At 38.4% G+C, this 4,708-nt stretch overlaps 1 non-coding gene across 1 annotated transcript; it reads left to right on the top strand.

Annotated features, from left to right (window-relative positions):
• Positions 1-2,863: 2,863 nt before the first annotated feature.
• Positions 2,864-2,971, top strand: LOC148573752 (small nucleolar RNA R71). The gene has a single exon (XR_015905579.1). It is a non-coding gene; the product is annotated as a small nucleolar RNA R71 (small nucleolar RNA).
• Positions 2,972-4,708: the final 1,737 nt, after the last annotated feature.

Genomic DNA, 4,708 nt, shown 5'->3' with positions numbered 1-4,708 from the left:
TCCTAGTGATCCATGCATTGGCATAGAACTCTTGAACCATTAGGATGCCGACTTGTTGGATGGGGTTTGTTAGAACTTCCCAACCTCTTCTTTGGATTTCATGTCAGATCTCCGGATACCCATTTCTCTTGAGCTTGAAAGGGACCTCGGGGATCACCTTCTTCTTGGCCACAACATCATAGAAGTGGTCTTGATGAGCTTTGGAGATGAATCTTTCCATCTCCCATGACTCGGAGGTGGAAGCTTTTGTCTTCCCTTTCCCTTTTCTAGAGGATTCTCCGGTCTTAGGTGCCATCAATAGTAATGGAAAAACAAAAAGCTTATGCTTTTACCACACCAAACTTAGAATATTGCTCGCCCTCGAGCAAGAGGAGAAAGAATAGATGAAGAAGAAGAAGAAATGGAGGAGAGGGAGAGAGAGATGTGTTTCGGCCAAGAAGGGGAAGAGAGGGTTTTTTGTGTGTGAAAATGAAGAAGAATGGAGAGCTTTATATAGGGAAGGGAGGGGGGTAAGGTTCGGCCATAAGAGTGGGTTTTGGGTGGGAAATTGATTTTGAATTTTGAAGGTAGGTGGGGTTTATGAGGTAGGTTTATGGGGAAGAGTGGATGGATGTGAGTGGTGAAGTGGTGATAGGGAAGAGAGATTGAGGTGATTGGTGAAGGGTTTTGGAGAAGAGTGTTTATTGGGAAGAGAGGATGAACATTGAGAAGAGGGAAGAGAGTGAGTGGTGGTAGGTGGGGATCCTGTGGGGTCCATAGATGCTGAGTTGATCCTGTAGGGTCCACAAATCCTGAGGTGTCAAGGATTTGCATTCCTGCACCCATTAGGCATGTAAAATGCCTTTGCATGCAATTCTGGCGTTGAACGCCAGCCAGATGCTTGTTTCTGGTGTTCAGCGCCAGCTTTTCTTCACTGTGCATTTCTGGCGTCTGAACGCCAGGATGCTACTTGTTTCTGGCGTTCAACGCCAGAAACATGCTCTGTTCTGGCGTTGAACGCCAGACAGATGCTCCTTACTGGCGTTTGAACGCCAGTGAACTCCTCCTCCGGGGTGTGCTGTTTTTTAATGCTGTTTTTTATTTTTCTTCAGTTTTTTCAGTTGTTTTTGTGACTCCACATGATCATGAACCTATGAAGACATATAACTAATAAAAATATAATTAAATAAAAATTAGGTTGCCTCCCAACAAGCGCTTCTTTAATGTCAATAGCTTGACAGTGGGCTCTCATGGAGCCTCACAGATGTTCAGAGCATTGTTGAGACTCCCCAACACCAAACATAGAGTTTGACTGTGGGGGCTCTGGTTGACTCTGTTTTGAGAGAAGCTTACTGTGCCTCTTTTCCATGTTTAGAGAAGGATGTCCTTGAGTTTTAAACTCAAGGGAGTCCTCATTCAATTGAAGGACTAGTTCACCTCTGTTAACATCAATCACAGCTCTTGCTGTGGCTAGGAAGGGTCTTCCAAGAATGATGGATTCATCCTCATCCTTCCCAATATCCAGGATTATGAAATCAGCAGGGATGTAAAGGCCTTCAACCTTTACTAACACGTCCTCTACTTGTCCATAAGCCTCTTTTCTTGAGTTGTCTGCCATCTCTAATGAGATTCTAGCAGCTTGCACCTCAAAGATTCCCAGTTTCTCCATTACAGAGAGGGGCATGAGGTTTATTCCTGACCCAAGGTCACATAGAGCCTTCTCAAAGGTCATGGTGCCTATGGTACAAGGTATTAGGAACTTTCCAGGATCCTGTTTCTTCTGAGGCAATCTCAGTTGATCCAATTCATTTAGTTCATTGGTGAACAGGGGAGGTTCATCTCCCCAAGTCTTATTACCAAATAAATTGGCATTCAGCTTCATGATTGCACCAAGGAACTTGGCAACTTGCTCTTCAGTAACATCCTCATTCTCTTCAGAAGAAGAATACTCATCAGAGCTCATGAAGGGCGTAAGGAGGTTCGATGGAATCTCTATGGTCTCTAGATGAGCCCCAGAGTCCTTTGGTTCCTTAGAAGGAAACTCCTTATTGATCACTGGACGTCCCAAGAGGTCTTTCTCCTTGGGATTCACGTCCTTCTCCTCTCTTCTGGTTTTGGCCATGATGGTCAATTCAATGGCATTGTACTCTCCTTTTGGATTTTCTTCTGTATTGCTTGGGAGAGTACTAGGAGGGATTTCAGTGATCCTTTTACTCAGCTGGCCCACTTGTGCTTCCAAATTTCTAATGGAGGACCTTGTTTCATTCATGAAACTTACAGTGGCCTTAGATAGATCAGAGACTAAGTTTGCTAAATTAGAGGTATTTTGTTCAGAGTTCTCTGTCTGTTGCTGAGTGGATGATGGAAAAGGCTTGCTATTGCTAAACCTGTTTCTTCCACCATTATTAAAGCCTTATTGAGGCTTTTGTTGATCCTTCCATGAGAGATTTGGGTGATTTCTTCATGAGGGATTATAGGTGTTTCCATATGGTTCACCCATGTAATTCACCTCTGCTATTGCAGGGTTTTCAGGATCATAAGCTTCTTCTTCAACAGATGCCTCTTGAGTACTGTTGGATGCAGCTTGCATTCCATTCAGACTCTGAGAAATCATATTGACTTGCTGAGTCAATATTTTATTCTGAGCCAATATGGCATTCAGAGTATCAATTTCAAGAACTCCCTTCTTTTGAGGCGTCCCATTACTCACAGGATTCCTCTCAGAAGTGTACATGAACTGGTTATTAGCAACCATGGCAATGAGTTCTTGAGCTTCTGCAGGCATTTTCTTTAGGTGAATGGATCCACCTGCAGAAGTATCCAATGACATCTTAGCTAATTCAGACAGACCATCATAGAATATATCCAGGATGGTCCATTCTGAAAGCATATCAGAAGGACACTTTTTGGTCAGTTGCTTGTATCTCTCCCAAGCTTCATAGAGGAATTCACCTTCTTTCTATCTGAAGGTTTGAACATCCACTCTAAGCTTGCTCAGCTTTTGAGGAGGAAAGAACTTGGCTAAGAAAGCCGTGACCAGCTTATCCCAAGAGTTCAGGCTATCTTTGGGTTGAGAGTCCAACCACACTCTAGCTCTGTCTCTTACAGCAAAAGGGAAAAGCATGAGCCTGTAGACTTCAAGATCTACTCCATTAGTCTTAACAGTATCACAGATCTGCAAAAATTCAGTTAAGAACTGAAAAGGATCTTCAGATGGAAGTCCATGGAACTTGGAGTTCTGCTGCATCAGAGAAACTAATTGAGGTTTCAGCTCAAAATTGTTTGCTCCAATGGTGGGGATGGAGATGCTTCTTCCATGTAAATTGGAATTAGGTGCAGTAAAGTCACCAAGCATCCTCCTTGTATTATTATTATTTTCGGCTGCCATCTCCTCTTCCTGTTCGAAAATTTCTGTAAGGTTATCTCTGGATTGTTGTATTTTAGCTTCTCTTAGTTTCCTCTTCAGAGTCCTTTCAGGTTCTGGATCTGCTTCAACAAGAATATTCTTGTCCTTGCTCCTGCTCATATGAAAAAAAAGAGGGACAGAAAAATAATAATAATAGGGATCCTTTTTGCCCAAGTATAGAGGTTCCCTTATGTGAGTAGAAGAAAAGAAGAAGAGGAAAAACTCGAACACAGAGAGGGGGGAAGTGTTCGAATTTTTGGATGGGAGAGAAGTGTTAGTAGATGAATAAATAAATAGAAGGATATGAGAGAGAAGGATTTTCGAAAATTATTTTTGAAAAATGGTTAGTGATTTTCGAAAATTAAAAGAAGAAATAAATTAAAATTAAAATTTGAAATAATTAGTTAATTAAAAAGAAATTTTGAAAAAGAGGGAGGGATTTTCGAAAATTAGAGAGGGATAGTTAGTTAGGTAGTTTTGAAATAGATGAGAAACAAACAAAAAGTTAGTTAGTTAGTTGAAACAAATTTTGAAAATCAAATTTGAAAAGATAACAAGATAACAGGTTAGAAAAGATATTTTAAAATCAAATTTTTGAAAAAGATATGATTGAAATTAGTTTTGAAAAATATTTGATTTTTAAAATCACAATTAATGACTTGATTCACAAGAAATCACAAGATATGATTCTAGAACTTAAAGTTTGAATCTTTCTTAACAAGCAAGTAACAAACTTGAAATTTTTGAATCAAAACATTAATTAATGAGAATATTTTCGAAAATTATAAGATAAAATTAAGAAAAGATTTTTGAAAAATATTTTTAAAATTTTCCAAAATAAATAAGAAAAATGAAAAAGATTTGATTTTTGAAAAAGATTTTGAAAAAGATAAGATTTTTAAATTGAAAATTTGATTTGACTCATAAGAACAACTAGATTTTAAAAATGTTTGAAAAAGTCAATCCAAATTTTCGAAATTTATGAGTGAAAAAGGGAAAGATATTTTTTTTATTTTTGAATTTTCAATGTTGAAAGAGAAAAATATGAAAAAGACTCAATGCATGAAAGTTATGGATCAAAACAATGAATGCATGCAAGAATGCTATGAATGTCAAGATGAACACCAAGAACACTTTGAAGATCATGATGAACATCAAGAACATATTTTTTGAAAAAATTTTTATGAAAAGAAAACATGCAAAACACCAAAATTAGAAATTTTTCATGTATAGACACTACGAATGCAAGAATGCATATGAAAAACAAGAAAAGACACAAAACAAGAAAATATGAAGATCAAACAAGAAGACTGGCCAAAAACA

Source organism: Arachis ipaensis, chromosome B2 (genome assembly GCF_059453495.1).
Source record: "Arachis ipaensis isolate K30076 ecotype BB chromosome B2, ASM5945349v1, whole genome shotgun sequence".
Lineage (NCBI taxonomy): Eukaryota > Viridiplantae > Streptophyta > Magnoliopsida > Fabales > Fabaceae > Arachis > Arachis ipaensis.
The sequence above is the reverse complement of the archived record's forward strand: the minus strand, read 5'-3'. Positions and strand labels throughout refer to the sequence as shown.